This window comes from Drosophila mauritiana, chromosome X, assembly GCF_004382145.1.
Source record: "Drosophila mauritiana strain mau12 chromosome X, ASM438214v1, whole genome shotgun sequence".
NCBI classification, from domain to species: domain Eukaryota; kingdom Metazoa; phylum Arthropoda; class Insecta; order Diptera; family Drosophilidae; genus Drosophila; species Drosophila mauritiana.
The window spans coordinates 3,459,218-3,478,527 of record NC_046672.1 but is presented as its reverse complement, the minus strand read 5'-3'; the positions used below and the strand labels follow the sequence as shown (position 1 = coordinate 3,478,527).

The window sequence follows — 19,310 nt, the reverse complement described above, 5'->3', positions numbered from 1 at the left end:
GCAAATTAAATTTATCAGATAGTTAAAATGGACTGTGGTGTTCCTTAGTTAATGGCGATTTTTTTTTGGAAATTTCATAATGGCTAAAAGCAATTTGAACTATTCACTGCCACCCCGTTGCTAGTGTGTGCGTAATGAATTTTGTTTGGTAATTAATTTTCGACTTGTGAAAAATGACATTAGGGAAAATCAAAAACAAAAGGCTAGGGAAATTCATCACGGAACGCTGATGCGCAGATGTAATCGCATTTTTACTTAGTATCCCAGCATTATGCCATTATTATGATTATCGTTATTACGGAAAAGGGTCTGGAAAAGTTTTTGCTAATGGCAAAAAACCGAAATACTTTCACTTCAATATTTTACAACTAATTAGGGATAATTACCAGCCATTACCCAAAGGGATTAAGCCCGACTCCTTGGCATGGCGACAAGTTGAAAGTTCGTTTGTTTCCACCGCGCCTGCGGTTTTTCGTCCCCATTTCGGCCACCTTAGTTAACGTGGCCGTTATCTTTTGGCCTGCGCCGTCTAATGAACACGAAACGCAGTCATTAGCCTGATATACTTTGAGCTCTGTGTCACTTGATATACCGCTGACTCATTGGCGATGTCGGCTATTCGAAATCATCTTCACATGATCACCCAGCGACTTTTGAGCCCTTTTGTGTATTTCCGTTCTCGAACTTGAACTTGAAAATTTATACAAAATTACTGTCTCATTCATTTCGTTTTCTCTTTTTTGCTGGTATGCATATTGATATTTATTATTTTCTTATTTTAATGTGAAATCCTATTAGAAATTAGAACACTTTAATTTGGTTTCCTTTAACAGGCTGAGAAGCTCCGAAGTATGTAAGTGCAAACAGTTGATAAGAAACAGAGTTGCTTGGGAATAAAAAAGTGTGACAGCAAAAGGTAGCCCATAAAAAGCTGGACTCAAGCCGCTTAAAATTTTGCTGGTTTCTTCGTTTTTATGGGTTTTGCGAATTGAATTGAATGTCTTTAAAAGCAAATCGCTCGAAATGTGTATCATTGCTGTTCAAATTTTTTAAATGACTCAGTTTTCATTTCCAAACTAAGACTTAAGGTCTTAATGCAATCTGAATACATTTTCACTTGAAAAACTTGATATCCAAAAAATATATACGAATATCGTATCGAAATGTAGAAGGCAACAAAAATCAAATAGCGAGAGGAAATTGCAACAGGCAACAGGGAATGAAATAAAAATTATTTAATTTTCTTATTAAACAACAAAAATGCCCTATGTGTGTAGGCTCAGCTGGAATTTTGGGTGGTTGGAAAGAAGGGGTGTTGCCCGGCCAACGCAACTGGAAAAAAGCAAATTCAATTAAGACCTTACCTGCCACGCCCACACACGTACGCAGTCCCACGCCCAAAAACACACTCACTTACACAAACACGCACAGGAGCCACAGACAGGCACAGTGAAAAAAGCAACGCGCTCAACGTTGCGTATGAGTGATGCGATCCGATGTTAAAACAGTTACCAGGGGGCGTGGTGCAGTGGAGCGGGCGTAACCCGCCTTTGAAGCTGCCTGTGTGTTGGTCCATGACAGAATGTGTGCGAAATTAAAAATCATATTAAAGGCCGCATTAAATTAAGGCGCAAGCGGTGCGATGCGTCTCAGCCTAATCCGCAATTAAAAAATTGCTCAATATTCAAATTGGGTCACAGCATGAAAGTAAACATAATGGAAGTTTATTTTCGATCTTTAAGCAGATTCGGATGTGGCCAGTTGCCCTCCAGTTTTCCGCATTTCTACCTGTGGCTGCCGCATTTCTACCCAGCACCGGAGCGCCCACTCGCCCCGCATTTTCCGCCCTTTCCATTTTTCCATCCATTTCCACCATCTTCAGTAGCGCCATCGACGGCGGCGTCTCGTGCACTTAATTTAATGACCAAAGTTCGCCGCACAGGGCGTTGCCAGTTGCCCGTCGCCAGTTGCCAGTTGCCATTTGCCAAGAGAATGTCCTGGCGGAGCTGCTTGGTCGTGGGCTGCTTTACATAAGCAGCGCCATGTTTATTTACATTTGTGCAAATTGTTATTTAATTAAATTTTAATACGCTTCATTAAAACTTCTGTCTACGCGGGCACTTCGCTTTTTTTTCGCATTTCCCTTGCTTGGCATTCCTTGCCATTTTTTCTCCTCACGGATTTAGTCATTTTATTATGCAATGATAATCAGAAATCAATTTATTGAGCACACGCACACACACCAGCACACAGAGTCGCCGAGCAGGAATGGTCAGCCAGCGCGAATCAAGTCAATAAAATTCAATTTGCTGCTCATCAGCCGAGGGAGTTTAGAAAGGGAGATGTGGGCCCTAATGCAGGGCATTGGGGACGAGAGGGTCCTGCGGGAAAGTCGTTTGTGCGTTTAAGTAAATACAAGCACATTAGGCTACATCAACAGCCAAGAAAATGCTGGACACCCAGACTGGCCCTTCTCCAGCCCTCCGCTCCATCTCCGCAATGCATGGGTGAAAGCTACTTAGGCTGCCAGCAAATAGTCTAGAGTGCTAAGTAACCATTTAGGACCTCAAGATACTCTGCTGCGCCACTGACATGGGCTGAGGAATAATAAAAACACAAGTTGCACAAATACTCGTAGTGTTATGTTTGCTATAGGCCTGCTTTTGAGAATTAAAATTACATGTTCATGGAAGTTGATGTTTAAACCAGTAACCAATATACCCAAATTCATTTCTCCATCAACTAAATCTCAAACCAAATGAACTGCCAAGTGGCTTTTTTAGAGGCCAAAAAAGGAAAATAAATAAATTGGGCAACTAAAGCTGAACGAACCGAAACAAATGTCTTTATTAATTCCTTAAATGTTTCTGAAAAATCTGTCCGTTTTCTTTGCTCTCTCTTTTTCGTCATTCTGCCCTCTTTTTGTTTCTTTGTGTGGTAGATTTGGCGAAAATGTCAAATTAAGTTTGATAATTTGCTAAGCGGCTTTTTCTGCAGCTTAGCTGAAACGGAGAAGGGATTGAAAAAGAGAAGGGGTGGGAAAAGCTGGAAAACCTTCCCTTAAAAGTGCCCAACATGATTCGGATTGGAAACGAAAAGCGGGCAAAGAGCAATATTTCATTCAGTCCCCCCTCATTTTTCGGTTTTTTGTTGACTTCATTGGGCTCCATTCGCAGTTCATCCAACCAATTAAAAATTTCGCCAAACCAACGTTGCAAATCGAATCGCAAATGGAGGAAATTCCCATAGTCATTTCACAAAATGATCGAATTGGGAGAGCAGCAAAAATGCAGAAATATACCTGACAGATAACCGGTGGCGTATGCGTGATATGCCCCGATTGGAGACTATATCACGTATACGTCATGGTTACTTATGCACTGTGCGAATATGTGCAAATATCATAAGCTTTTAATTATTGTTCAAAAATGCCTTCGTCTATATTAAGCTAATAAAGTATTTAAGATGCCGCATAAGCTCTGCCAGACACACCACCATCTCATTACCGACGGGACAAAACTGGCTCTCTCCTGCTGCCTGGAGATTAACATTCCCCTGGATTAGTTATGTTCTGTTATGGGATATGTTTGTGCTGCTCCATAACTCGCATTACGATGCTGATTGGTAATCGCAGCCATCGCATTCCAAAGGACCAACTGCCCACCTATTCGAATGGGTGTGTGGGTGTTGGTTTGTGCATTGCTCATACGCCACGTGGCCGCATGTGAAAACGTTGAATAAAATATGGCCCGAATTGATGGAGACGGTGGATGCCATAAATATTTCATTTTCATTGGAATTGCCTTTTCACAATTCGTTAAATCTGGACAATAATACCCGTCTTAGTCCCTTTCTCCGTTTCTGGTTTTAATGCTTTATTAATGCGCAGTGATGTGAAAGTTCTTCAGAGCGGAGGCGACGACTCGAGGCAATGAACAGGATGCCTGGGTCAACGGTTAAGTCGTCTTAAAACACTAAGGACGAGAGTGGACTAGGCGACTGGGGAATAAACTGGAACCACCAAGTCGAGAATGTTTCAACAGTCAACGGAGTGGAAAGTAAATCGAAATATTTCACCCTTCCATTGACTTTTATATTCAGGGCTCTAATTAGATAACATTGATATTGCTAAATATTTGTTGTCTGCGAAAAAAAACAATATTAATTTGAATTTAAAAAGCATATAAGCTCTTGAGTTAAGCAAACACTGAAATAGATCTGTCGATTGCAGCATATTTGTACAAGCAATCTCAGCCAGGATTCTGCCATCAATCTGAAAGGCCCTCCTCCATCAATATAGGCACATCCCGGAGGGAAAGCGAGGTGTTACATTAGCAGCAGAGCTCAAAGCAACCTCGAATCTGTGTTAAAAAAAAGAGAAAACAAAATCCAGGCCCCTTTGGGCCCCATTTTGAAGCCCTTTAAGCCCCCATTCGGTGCCGTACACCTAGTCCTGCAATCTCAGTTCTGGAACCCTTTTTGCGGTTATTGTGGCTGCCGTCAGGAAGACGCCATCCAGCAGCTGCCACGCCCTCCCTCACCCACACTGAGCAAAAGGGGGGCTGCAAAGCATATTATATCGGCATATTAATAAACATAATCCAGAAATCATATATATGACGACCCGCCGCCAGACGATGATGGGCCATGATGAATATGGAGGCAGCCCAACCGCCAACCGAACCGCCCGAAAACAGCCTCCGTGGTAACATTTTTCATATACTTTATGCATATTAAATTCATTTAAAGATTTGAAACTTTTGCTCGTTTCGCGGGCAAAGTAAATAACAAAAGTAAAGCTCGCACAAAGCGAAATAAAAAACGGACCTGGGAGCAAGGAGCAAAGACGAAAATGTCTGTAAATGAGTAATAAATGCGGCTGCCAAGTACTCCAATAAGGAAAAAATGTAAGTCGGGGCCATGTTCCTGAGAAAGACCTCACCATGAAATTTGTTTAGGCTCCTAGGATGAAGTCTGGTGGAGCGGGAAAATAAGGAAAACACAACAAAAAGAGCAGGCAGCAGCGTTTTTGTTTTTTTTTTTTGTTTTTTCTTCAACGCCAGCTGTTTGTTTTTTAAAGTATTTTCTCAATCACCGGTCGAATCACAACTGGCCACGCCCCCTGCCACACCTACCGCCTCCATTATGGTATGCTAATTGAATGCATAAATAAATTTGTTGCCTCAATTTTTGGGCAGTGAAAATGGGGCGAGCTTATATTTACATAGTGCCAACATCTGATTTTGCACTTTTTACGGTCACTATTGTGAGCGTAATTATGGAAATTGATTTTCCATCCTTTCGGGTCTTGAAACTGTGCTCCTTTTCTTATTGCTTTATCAAATCGAGAGTACTGTAGCTGCTTTTGTTTAAGTCGAATGCGATAGTAGAGTAGAGTATATTCTTAACTTTGTTTTGCTCAATTTTGCTGCCAATATGCGTGCTAAGAACGTGGAAAATGTTAAAAATAAATGAAATAAATGATATATAGCCATATAAATGGGACCAGCTGCAATGCAATGGCCTCACCTTCACGCCTCGCCCGCATTTCTGTCAGCCATCAGTCAAAGTCAAAGCCAAAGGCGATATAGAATATCCTGGACAAGGATACACGGCCTACAGGAATACGACGATTTATGCTTAGCATTTGGCATGACGAGCCTCTACCGACACCTGGCGATGTTTGCTTTGTGTTCGGAAGGTACGTGTTTGTTGCTTTTCTGTTTTTGTCGTTCTGTAAGCGAAATAAATAAAATAAAATAAAATAGAACAATAGAAGGGGCACATGCTAAGTTTCTGGGGAAAATGCAGAAGATGAGTTCAACCGGCAAACGGCAAACCACTTTCAAAGCAATAAAGCGAACAATTTTTACGATTAATGGTGAAATAAAATATCGCTTTGGCCCGAAAAAAACAGCTCAGCGTAACCCACCTCTGGCCACACAAATCAAGTCCAGACACTGAGAGAAAAAAAGCTATCTAATAGCTGGAGCACCTGCAACAATATAGCAGTGGTATATTTTGGGGTTACTCACAAAATGTGTGAGAGGTAATGAAATTTGCTTCGATTTGGCTTGGAACCTGATATCTTAAGGATTATTTCTGCAAGTGTCCTTGGTGCTGCGTGTGGAAATTTGATAGGTGGTATAAAAACATGCCGAAAAGCGAAACCCGAGACCGAGGCAAACGAAATCGCAACATTTTGAAAAGCAGAAACCGAAGGAGAATCAAATAAATGGGAGATGGTGGTAAAATACAGGGCACAGGAGCTTTCGGTGAAGCGAAGATTCGGGCCTGGCTGCAGTGGCTCATAAAAATGCCAAATAAAATGGCGAATTAATCAACTGTGCCGCGACCTGACCTCAGAAATCCTCTCCTTTGCCCTTCGGACTTGCGCGACCTACGGGTTCCTGACCCTGACCTCATCCGTTCTGATGGCTTTATATTCGCCGAGATTTGTGGACAATGTTGTTGAACCCCATCGCGTGTACCCGACTGAAATTGATATCAGATTATTATGGGGTGAAAGGGTTGCAGAAAGTGATAATTATAAATAGCACAACAATGTTAACCTTGAACTAAAGGAAGCGTTGCATTTAATTTTGGAATTGGCCCAATTAAGATATTTTCATCTTATCCTGGTAAGCAATATCCCTAAATATATGAATATATATTGCTTCCTTTTATTGATCCATTTTTTGTGCTACATAGAAGTACATTTATCTTAAAGATATTGAACACCACAATGTAGCGGCATTTTACACGAAATAATTTATCTATTTTGCTTACGGTAATAGAGGCGATACAAAAAACCAGCCAGGATTTATGTCAGAAGAGCGCACTTGACACTCCTGAGAAAAGCCGTGAAAAACCGAAAAAAAACATACATAAATATGTATACTTTTGCTTACTGCAGCATTTCGGTTCGCATCTATTTTTCGGCATGGATAATTTATGATCCATATTTCTTTTGGCTGTGCGCTCGCCATCAAAACAGAAGCACAGCCTCAATAAAAATTCATAAATTATTTGTTGATGCGTATTGAATTAAGCATTTGCCACGCCCATCAAATTTACACATGTCACAAGGAAACACACACACACACACACGGAGCACGCCCAGTTCTTCCTACATTTGTAGCAAGCATAACATAAATAAGAAAAAAGCTGGCAACTTTTCTGTGATTTTAAATTTATGCATAGAAGGTGGCGTGTGGGAAAAACTTTGGCCGCTGTCAATATAATTGAAAAAATTTTCCCAGCCACGCCCACTCACACACACGGCGTACACACACACAATGCCAATTGCAGGACGTATGCCTATTTGATATTTATCGTGACTTGTTTACATTTTGATATTGTTTTACCAACATATCCGCTGGCCAAAGGAACAGGACATTCCTCTTGCCTTTGCATATTTTTCGCCTCTGTTCTTGGCTTCATTGAGTGGCAGCATTTTAATATGTGGAATACATTTGCTGTCAATGTGTGGGTGCCAAGAATACGATGGTCTGTATGTGTGGGAAAGGGAGAAAATAGAGTGTTGAAGAGGAGAGTAGATGGCGTTAAAAAGCAGAAAAGCCACGGATAATCTTCCATTTGCCGGAAAAGTGAGTATTCGGTGGCTCTTCTGATTTCTGTTCACAAGAAATCGTATTAGTATAGGTGATTTCAATGTCTTAAATTATCTCATTTTCAAATTAGCCCTATTGATTGGGCACACTTGTCACTTTGTAGAAAGTGAAAGGGAAAAGCATTTAATTGTAACCCTTATTGCCAACATGTCGTATGAGTGATATTAAAGAGTTTCTCTACCCTCAGCACCTGAGTTCGACATTTTCGTCGTCTGTTTCCAACACTTATCCCTGGCTCCTTACTGTTTTTGTGTTCTTTTCCAATTCTGGGCGGCCGTCGAAAAGGGAAAACGAAGTTAAATATTTTAAGTTCATAAGCCGCACACAAATCCCTCGCAAAATTAATTAAAACAAAAAAAGAAGCAGCACAATGGCCCCGAAATAAAGTTGGAAAACATTAGAAATGTTTGTTGGCGCTGTTATCATGTGATTGACTTGACGAAGGACAACAAGGACGACGAGCTAAATGGCAGAAGCGACGGCTTATGCCTCGCATTAATTAACTTAATACACGACAAAATAAAAATGAGTATCCGAAAAAACAACAAAACGGGGGTATGGAATAAATATGCGCATTAAACAAGACCGAATTATGTTTCGAATCAGGGAAAATCGGGCACAAAATGAACACATTTACATGGGGACCAACACGAGGGTGCGTTTGATAAAACAAAAAAAGTAAAAGGCATTTATGGCAAATATTTAATCAAGCCAAATCCTTTGAACAAGCTGAAATTTGTCAACCCGAGCCAAGCTAAACGAAATGACCGAGGGACGCTGAAGTCTTAAACATTTGCACCCATTTATTAGAACTATCAGAAGTTTGCAGCTCTCTTCCTTTCTCAAATCCCAAATAGTTGTAAATCTGGCAAATCGAATTCGAAAGAAAGGAAATAGTTGAGGAACAAAATTCTTGGATTGCCATACCGATGGCAAGATGCCCTTACAAGCTTAGAAAATGTATTTTTCCATACGCACTTATAACTTATAACTTATTGGTACTTGACCAAATCCTTAGGAGATTTCGAAACAATTTTTAGGTCGTCGTCAGTCTCCCAAAACCAAATGACCAAATGATTGATGTCCACTTTTGGGGCCCACAAGCCTGAATAGAAAATCAATCCGCTCATCGAACCTTGGCCACCCGAAGTTAACCGTAGATCAGGGGTCACATGGCAGGGTATCGGGTAACCCTTTACACTGTGGCTAAAAGATGCGGGAAATCTGCATATATAAAGGGATATTTAAGCACAGACAGACGCACATTGACAGCGCCGTAATTTATTGCTTCGTTTAATTTTTGACATTCGATGGGAATGGAAAGCGGGGCGCACAACAGTGCGTATGCTTGATGCGGCCAAAAATTCGGCCCCTGACTTCAACAACTGTTGCCGCCTTTTGGGCGTTGGCCACATAAATTTGTGTTCTCCCCCCCAAACGCGTCTTCTTTGCCCCCATTTTCTCGAATTGCCCCAAAGGCCAGCAGTAAGCTGTAAACTGTTTAAACTTTTGCTTTTTATATGCCAAAGAACTTTGCAGTGCCAAAAAAGTGGTGCGCATGAAACCTACATAAAAATAAGCACAAATGAAAGGCGCTACCAAGTTTTGACAACTTTATGAAAATTGCATCAAACATATATGGCCGGGTGGGAAAAGAAAGAAAGTGTCACTTAAATCCGGAACGGGTTCATTAGGGCTTATGGCCCGGCAGAATGGCAAACACAAATACATATACATTTGTACAGGCATAGTATATAGAGGCGGTCTGATTCAATTTAAATGTGAACACAAGAATAATGCAAAATAGGGGAAGGCCATAAATGTTTGCCTGCCTGCGTAGGTGTCTATATCCATACATCATGGCCCCGACCATATATTTCTCCATATCCGGGCTATGTACGTGTCTATGTACTAGCTTATCTCTTACTTAGGCTTAGAATGGGGTCTACAAAATGTAGGGCGAATAAGACGGGGAAAGGACAGGCTGGGGGTGCGAAAAGGGGCATTTTAAGTAGGGAGGAGGTGAGAAAATATCCTCCATAGGGTGGCAAACTGTCCTTTGTACGTGAGCTCACAGGTAGTGGAAAGGCAATCAGATTCTAAAACGAAAACTGCGTTGGGAACCCCTTTTCTTTGCCTCATAAGCGCGTAATAACAAAAGAATCTACGTTCATAACTTCGCAAATTAGCTAAAGATATTGCCCAAAAGGGTAATTAGTGAATATTTTATTTATTAATAATGATAATTAATGCAACAAAGCAGAACATGCCCTACTATTTGGCAGCTCACTCCATTCTTTTGGCTGGCAAATTCGCCAAATCGAGACTAGTTAGATTTATGGCACTGGAGAATCCAATCGAGACGCTGCCCATTTGTCTTTTCATCAAATGGTATCAATCTAGTGCCGTCGGCAGGCTATCGATAGACCGTGATTAATCGATAGCATTGAATCCTTGCCAGGAGGCGTGAGTGCGAGGGCGTGGCAACTTGTTAGCCTCTGCAATTTCATTTCCCATTGTGCAAGGACTCTGGCGACAAGGACGACTGCTATTTGTCACAAATCGACAGCGACAGTGACTGGCTATCTCTTTCCTTCCGATTTTTTTTTTTCTTAAAGACAGATATCAGTCAAAAGCCGAGGCCACATTGACACGTATAATACATTAGCATCGGTTATTGTCTTAGCGGCGTTATGCACTGCAAAAACGGATATTTAATTGAAAAAGGAAGGTATCGAAAACATCGAATTATGCATATCGGTGATATCGGAATAGCTTCGATTAAAGATTTCACGATATCTTATGATGGAATTATATGAATATTTATGAAACATTAGGTACACTCAACGGCAAACACAAAACGCCCATGAGACTCATATTTTCGCTGAGTGTGTCCTCAAATATCAAGTATCGAGCAATCAGCCTTGGATGAGTGGGATTTTGGGGGGGCACCAGAGATAAAGCTCGTTTACCGTTACCGTTTTTCGGTATCTTCATCTAGTTATTTTTGGGGGGAATGACTAACATTTAGCCAGCACGTTTATCGCCTCAACGCGTCTCAATATCGCAGCCTTTGCCACATTTGATTTGTTTCGCATGGGTGGGAAATCCGCGTGGGTGACGATGTATATATGTATGTATGTTATGTGTATGTATATGTATATGCATATGTACGTGCGCCTGGCTGACTTCCAGTGGGCCGCAGACCATACAGAATATATCTGTTTGCCTATAGGTAACTGGGCAAACAAACCGGCAACAAAGGATTGCGTAGCAATCTATTTACATGCCTCGCTCCATAAGCCTTTTGCAACAAAGGAGCCTAAAAACAGCCGCACGAGGAAATTCCTGGCGAATCCTTGAGGTTTGTGTGTCCACTCAATGACAGCGGCAGAAAAGCGTGGCAGTGCTAGAAAAAATCTATTTAAATGTTTAGCCGCCAGGCCACGACTCGATTCAAAGAAAATTTTACCGTTCCAACAAAACAAAAAAAAGTTCGAGAGCGCTTAGATCAAAGTTTAATCGACCCCAGCAAATCCCGGAAAAAAGGAGAAAAAAACTAAGTGAAAGGAAATTGAATGAATTGGAGTGTGCGACGGGATAACAAGTGATAGAATTCGCCTCAATTGAGTTCATTTATTTGATGGACAAGTTGGGATGTTGTTAAATTGCAAAGGCCTATGTCGTTTAGAGGGGATTTCAGTTTCAGGATGAACACATTTTTAATTGACTTTGGTAACTTTTTTTAGATTCAACAACAATTTAAGTACTATTTAATTCCTCTATACTTTTAGTAAATTATATTGATAATTAACAAACTTTTTTCTTTGAAGCCTATCACCCTTTTTAATGATTTAGTCATCTTCACTATTCTGATAATGTAACGTAAGGTTTAGAAAGTTTCCTTACGAAAACTAGCTGCTTGACAGATTGAAATCGGCTTTGAGTATTGAATGCTATTCATCGACTGCCACTTTGAATATTTTCCATTGAAGGAAGAAAAAATCTCCAGAGTAGAATCCTTTTCAGCGAGTCCATCAAAGGACTCAAAGCAGCAGCGAGAGGAATGGAGAAATGTCAGCTGTCTGTTATCTTTTTTCATTTGCTCGACTGTCCGGTTCTGAAGGTAAAACTCGAAATTTGCTTCAATTAATTCAAACCAGAATAAACGAGCGAAAATGGAGGGGGGCGTGGCCATGGGCGGGAAGTCAAAGAAAGGCTGAAAGTGAAAGTCCTCGTCGTCCATGTCGTTGATGTCCTGCGATGACGCTTCACTTACAACAGCGTAAGCAAATATTTAATTTGTGCGAATGACCACATCCGTTGTCGTTGGTCGCCCCTTGGTGCACTTAGAATAAATTTGAAGTAAGTGGTAAAAAAAAAATGTGTCAAATTAAAAGGATAAATTCTTAATTAAAAAACCGACTGCCTTCCAGCTTATTTAACGCGCATATATGACTTAAACTTTTTTTATAAGTGTAATACATTCTGATATTTATCTTATTCAATTTCGCGCAGTGCCTATGTTTACCGTTACGTCCTAAGTGGTCAACACATGCGGGTCAAAAGGTCTGACCCCCCAAAATGAATGAAATGGCCGCCTGGCATGACAAAAAACCGGCACGCAAAACCCTCCAAATGAATGAATGCGAGGAAACTCGGAGCCCGGAAAATCGGTGGGAAAATTATTGGGCGGCGTTGGGGGAGGAGTGGAAAGTTAGGAACATTCACATGCCACATTAACTTCAACCGCTGCCCAGTTTTTCGGGGACTTTTTCGTTTCGTTTTCCTTTCTTTACCTTTGCCCCACTAATGATTTCATTAATAAAATCAAATTAATCTTCTCTATGGGCGGAACTACTTAGTATTTAAGCAGGAGTTATGCTGGTCGAGAGGGGCGGGGGGGCGTGGCGTTTAACTATTCGCGGGTTTTTCCGCAAAGCAATTTCGCTGGGGTTTGGATAAAAACAGGAACGCTGCTTGGTTTTTCCATTGGAAATATTATGTATATATCATCTTATTACAATTAAAAAATATTTTATTTGACAAACGTTTTCGAATGAAGTTTAAGCTGAGTATTTTTAGAGTGCTTACAAATGTTTCAATATTTCAGAGTTTTTTCTCCTTTGCGGAAGCGAAAATGTAGCCGAAATAGCAAGGTTCTTGGTTGTTAGACACGCCCACAATTACGTTGGCCCAGCACCGCCCACGCATACATCTACAAACATACACGACACATGCATTGTTGACTTCATAATTTAATGCCAGAGCCACGCCCACCAGCCCAAGAGGAGTAGGGGGCGGCTGCTGCTTAACCCGCTGGCATATTTTCACATTTCTTTTGTTCAGCCCTTGGCCCCGCATTCCCTGAGTTTCCCCCAGTTCTCCCTTGCTCCCCTCTTGTTGTTGCTCAAGCAACCAGCAATCCTTTGTGACATTTGACTCGTCGCACGCACACACCCACACACACACACCTACATCCACACACCCACACACCCACACCGACAAGGACATGTTTGACAGTGACTACTGTAACATGCACACTGCATACTTTCGGGCGTAAAAGTTTTATTACTTGGGTGGCGAACAAAAATTATAATTTTCGGCATTTTCGCCTAAAGTTGTAAAACTTTTTAGTCGCAAAATGAAGTGCGGAGACGAAAGGCGCAAACCGACGTCAACATACATTGATCATAAATTTTGAACATGCCAGCAAAAGGACCAACACGTCGATATTAAAATTTGAGTCGTGGCTAATCATGTGCGAGGAGTTCGCACTTGCCAAAATTAAACTTCAAATTAGCAGCTTAAAAATAGTAGTAGGTAGTTGTTGTCGGCACTTTAAAGGACGCATAAACATAAAATAATAGCCGCAGGTAGGTTATATTCGGTGCATCCTCAAGTTTGCATCCATTCAGAGCCTTCAATGAATATGCCAAAGCTATGATTATTCGTTGGGAAAATGATGGCAAGGCAGCAGCTCACATTATAATTTTATTTCAATGAAAATATTTGTGAAAATGAAAAGGCGCTGCTGGGGCTTCTAATAGCAAATTCTCTCACTTGAGCCGGGATTAGGTTTCACTCCACAAAGTTGAGTGAGTGGGAAAACAAAGTTTAATGGAATACCGGATTGAGGCTTAAAAGTGACAAACAATTGGTTACAATTTTCCCTTCGCAAAATGAAATTGAAATTTATTTGTTGGCGTAGGGCATTTGGCCTAAATTGAGTGCACACATTATATAACAGGCTTTAGTTGCTGTTTTCAAATATATAATAATCCCGAGAAATTTGAAAGGAAAAAACCTTTGATACACAAATACTTGTGAGCCTAACTTTAAATTTTTTTCTTGTTTTCTATTGCGTAACTTATATTTTCGTTGCTTTGATATCACTTCTTATTTCACTGCAATGAAAAAAATCGATTCGTTCGTTAATAATGAAAATAAACCTTTAAGGAAAGAATTCAAACTTTAGGGATCATCAAAAAGTTCCAAAAAAGTGTATCCAACAATTTTATAGTTTTGGTAGACCAGTGACAACTTTGAAAACCATTTCAGTTAAGTACCATTTTTTTTGTTTTTTTTTTTTTTTGATTGATTGTTAAGATTGCAACATTGCAGATGCATAGATTTGCGGAGAGGAACACATCCTCGAACTTGCCACTAAAATGAACAGGCCCCGAAAAGCCGCAGAGTTCATTAAGTACCCAAGTGGCTAACTACAACATCATGGACTTCCTGCGTTCCCCCGGAATTCCTCGATTCCCCGTTATCATCCTTAAATTTTGTCCTCGTCCTTTCGGGTTAGCAGTCCAGTTGTGAGTCCTGGTTGTCTCCGGCTCTGCAGTATCCAGTGTCCAGTATCCCAGTTTTCCCCAGTTTCCCATGTTCCGCAGCTCAACAGATCTCTCAATGGACACTGGCCGCAGAAAATTCTTAGAATTCCGGAAATGAATGTGCGCAATTTCGCATTGGGCAAACAGAAGAGACAGAACCAACTACATTTTCGGGTCCCCAGTGCCGGGAAATTCATGGCCACGGTTGGATGGAAAGTGAGTGGTAAGTGGGAAATGGGAAATGGCAACTGAGTGGCACCTAGGATTGTGTTCCGACTAGAATGAATTGCAGCTAATTGGAATGTGTTGGAATTAAAATGAATTGGACTCGTATTGAGTTTGAATTTGATTGCAGCAGCATACCATAGATAATTTCCAATATTTTAAGATATTTTGCTTGGATTGTTCAATGTATAAACATGTGTTTTGTAGAGGGTATAACATTAATTAATACAATTTATTTTCTTTTTTTTTAATTTTCAGCTTCACGGAAATTACGAAACAAATTGTTTCGAATAATGCAAATAAGCAGCCAAATTTGCATTGTAAATATGCAGTAGAGCAACAAACAACTTTCCCTTTCATCCAGCGGGCATACTTTTGTGTATATGGCCTTAATTATGGCATGTGTGAGACGATTGCCGAGGCAAAACAGTTTGTAATTTATTAATCAATTATTTAGCAGTGCGAAGGCACTTCGGAATCCCACTCGATTAGCATGCAGCAGCAATCGCCGACAGCCACAGAGCCAAAAGCACCAAAAGCACCAAAAGCACCACAATCGCCAGGAACAGCAAAGGCGGAGATGTGTGGAGTGGATATGGACTTCAAAGTGACTCCGGCACCCCCTCGATTTCATTTACTTTCTGGGAAAACGCGAAACGCCGCCTGCTTTCATCTTGATAACCCAGATGAGCAGCCGGGATGACGCCCGATGATGTGCCAGCGACAACGCGAGCTTAACTTAATTAGCTAATTGTGAGGAAGGCGTTCTTGAAAAGTGCCTCTGTTCCTTTTGACATTTCATATTTTGCGACAGGATCTGGGCCCAAGCCCAAGGACCTGCTCAACTATTTCCGGGAAAAACCACTGGTATTTCCAGGGGCTGCCAAATGGCATAGCCTCAAACTATTTAGCTGAAATTACCTTTGTCAAGTTGATTGCGGATACTATGTTAACAAATAATACGCTTTATGAACTAAGACTAGTACATGAATTTCAAGTAAGCGATATTAAAAATAGACACATTGTGAGAAACATTTCCCTTCTATAACTGGAGTATGGAAAATGTTGTATGTTTCTTTGTATTTTGTGTAATTTCCCAAAGTAAATAACATTTTCTAAAACCAATCAATTGAATTTGTTTTAATGAATTTTCCATGAAAACGGCCTGTTTTCGCACGCTCTTAACTTCTGAAGTGGCAACTAATCCCGTCAATAAAAACGTTTTTTGGGTTTGACAAACATTTGCATTTAAAACAAATTAAGATGTGCGTTACTTTTTTCGATTATCATTTTTGCTTGGCAGGCAGTTCACAAATCATTTGTGTTTACATGCTCTCGTCCTTGTTTTTCGCCTTGTTTTCCGCCTCTTTTTTGTCCTTACGCTTAAGTGATGTCAATCAATTAAATTTACACACCAGGAAAAAGGAAAACAAATATAAATGCGAGAACAGAGGCTGTGTGGAAAGCCACTGGCTGCGCTTTTATACATTTTTCATGATACTCGCGTGTGTCCCTGTGTGTCGTTTTTCCTGCCCTCCGATTTTTCCTCTGCGGAAAAGCTTCAGCAAAATTTGTAAACGTGTTTATCTTGTTTCGCCCCTGTCTTTTTGCCCTCCGTGTGTGTGTGTGTGTGTGTGTAAAGTAAGCTTATGAGTGGTAAGATGGGCGGTAAAGTGTGTGGAAAAGTGGGCGGGGCAGCTGGATAAGCTGGGCGGAGAAAGAGAACCAAGGACCTCAGACAGCACAATAACATTTGCATTTGGCTGAGGTGTAATTCCTAAGCTTTATGGCAAACATTATTATTACTGCCGGAATTGCTGCATTTCATTTAGTCAACTTTTAAGAGCAAATGAAACCAGCTAAATGTTTATGGCTCAACTGATTAGTCCGGAAAACAACTGTGGATTTTCCGGGGCCTCTTACAGTGGCGACTGCCATTGGAAATTGGAACAATTTGAATGAATTCTGCTGGGATTTTTTTGTTAAATTATATTCTATATATTTAATGCATTCCATCTTATACATTGATATGATTGAAACAATTTGACAGTCGCACATTACTTTGTAAAAACACATATTCATATTATTTTAGTAATAATTTCCGTTGGGAACGTGTTCGTACATCTTTTCACTGCTTTGGAATTCAGTGTGATTCCTAATTACCCAGAAGTTGCACGCCATTCAACCCTTTACGTACCAATTTGCCAATGTCCTCGGTGGAGAATGAAAATGTGTCTTTTTCTATCTAGGAAAATTGCACCTCAAAGGGCACAGAATTTCGAAATATTTTCCCGCACAGAGGGGCCATTTGCGAGTCCCTCTCCGAAAAGGGGAAAGATATGAGTCCGACTTTATGAACCCGGCGTCGGGCTCTTCGGGTTTATATGCGCTTTCTGGAGTAGCGCGGCATGAGGGGCTCTCGAGGAGGGGCAAAAAAGTGGTCAAAGCCTTCGAGTCAAGTGCTTATCAGTTGTTGGCGGGGTGAGCGAAGGGGAGGTTGGATCGGTGTGGGTCGGAAAAGGGCAAGGGCTTCAAAACAACTTGACTGACTGCACTTTATGGTTCATTTTGCATGCCTCAGATGAGCCGAGGCCTGGACCCCGGAACCTAGACAAAACAAAAAAAAAAATAAATGGAATGAAGCAAAAGTCCAAAGGCTTCAGTTACATATAACGCATGCCACCGCTTTTCCTTAGCTTTTCACCAACCCCACAACCCACCACCCCCCACCCACCCAGCGCCTTGTGACTATGCGTTTTAGGTATTTTTACTGCTGCGTTTCCATTTGCTAGACAGAGAATTTTGAGTTGCTTTTTCATTTTTAATGCCACATCTTGGTCGCTTGGACAATGTTTGCCAGGAGATGGGGGGCGGGGCTAAGGATGGCGAGGGGGCTGAGGGGGCTCGGCGGGACTTCAGGACCTTGTGTGCCTTGTCCTTGCCTGCAGCGTTAAATTCTTGTTAAAATATTATGAACAACTTTTTGCACCATTCTTTTTATGCTTTAAAAGGAATTCGGCCAAAGAAATCTCGCCCCCTAGGCCTCTCGGATTTTTCCGAATTTTTTTTGGTTGCCAAGGTTGGTCAAGTGGCAAAATACTTAATGATACCACATCAATGTTCTTTTGTAACTTGTATCAATTTGTAAAATAAATGCAATCATTTTGTCTGCTTCTCGAACGGAACTAAATCTATATGTTTGCGAACGTTTGGTAAATATTTAGAGGATCTTACACCATACGCCAGATATTTTTTTAAACACTCTCGCTTTTCCTTTAAAGCGTTTTCCAGTGCAATTAAGCAAATTTCTTTAGGGGAGACAGTTGAAGTGCGCAATTATTTCAGTTGATTTCACCTGAATTGACGCGACTGCCGTTTGCTTTGAGCCAGGTCCTTAACCAAACACTTAATGGCGACCGCCCGCCCATGCATTCTGTACCCGCTGCTCAAGGACCTCAATTGCACCCCACCCACGCCACGATTCACGGCCATGTCGCACCTAATTAGGCCAATTAAATTTAGCTGCAAATTACACACGTTAAATGTGTAAATTGGGCGGCCAACTGAAATTGAAATTAAATGCATGTCGCATCGCGTGCTAATGCCAGATATCTGGATACCTGGATTTTGATTCGGATTTGGATTTGGTTTCGGTTTAAGCGGATGCACTGACCGCGCCCTCAGCCAAGGGATACTTAATTCGCTGGCAAAGTGGCGAGTGCAATGGTGTCACGAGAACAATTGGATTAATTCCCGCGGGTTAGTCATTGAAGTGCGTTCAGTGGCCAGCAATGAAAGTGAAATTCTATGCACATGACCTTTTTTAACCCCATTTGTACACTTGATTAAGATTTAATAGCCGTTTTAAAGCTTAAACTGTTTGTATTACACCCGGGAATCGCTTAAAATCTGCCACGCCAATCTGACCTCTACCCCTGTGATTTTTCCCTTTTTCTTTTTTTTTTTTTTGAGAATCATTTTGGGTCTCATTAATCAAATGACGAACAAAAGCCGCTGGACTAGTGAATTTAAACTGTCGCCGGATGTAGAGGTTCATGAAAGGGAAAGGTGCGAAAATCCCAAGCCTCTTTTGGAGAAAAGTCTCACTTTCGAAGTTGGTTTTAATTCAATTACCGGCTTCTTGACTCAATTTCCGCCGCCAGTAGCAACTCACCTGATTTGATTCCTCGAAGTCGCTGGACAGTGGTGGTAAACTCAAAAAAAAAATAAAAAAAACAAATGGAAAGGTCGAAAAACTTGGACACAAAAAATACGACACTGTTTTTGCATTCACTTAAAAACTTGTTGAAGTAATTTGTTTCCCTCTGCTTGTTTATATTTCAGGCAAACATTCTTGTTTATTTCATAGAGCACTTAAAAAAAATCAAGAAAAAGTGTGAATTGTTCAGATATTTCTTAAAAATGTACAATACAGTTTGGAACTTGGATTTTGCCGTTTTGAAATGCTATCCTTAGCCCGATTCCGTAGTGTTCTTTCTAGTCCGCCACACAACCGTCGGTCAGGACATTCGCCAGCGAACTACGCGCCATCCAAATCGAAACAGTCGCAAGTGGGCGCAAAACCAAAACACAGGACGAAGTCCCAGCCGAA

At 41.0% G+C, this 19,310-nt stretch overlaps 1 protein-coding gene across 1 annotated transcript in view; it reads right to left on the bottom strand.

Annotated features, from left to right (window-relative positions):
- The window catches only part of LOC117148350 (allatostatin-A receptor), a 69,570-nt gene extending 50,373 nt beyond the window's left edge, over window positions 1-19,197 (bottom strand). The window contains exon 1 of the mRNA XM_033315688.1: window positions 18,873-19,197. The gene's annotated coding sequence lies outside the window, so the exon portion shown is untranslated. The remainder of the gene's footprint in view (window positions 1-18,872) is intronic.
- Between the last annotated feature and the right edge of the window lie 113 nt (window positions 19,198-19,310).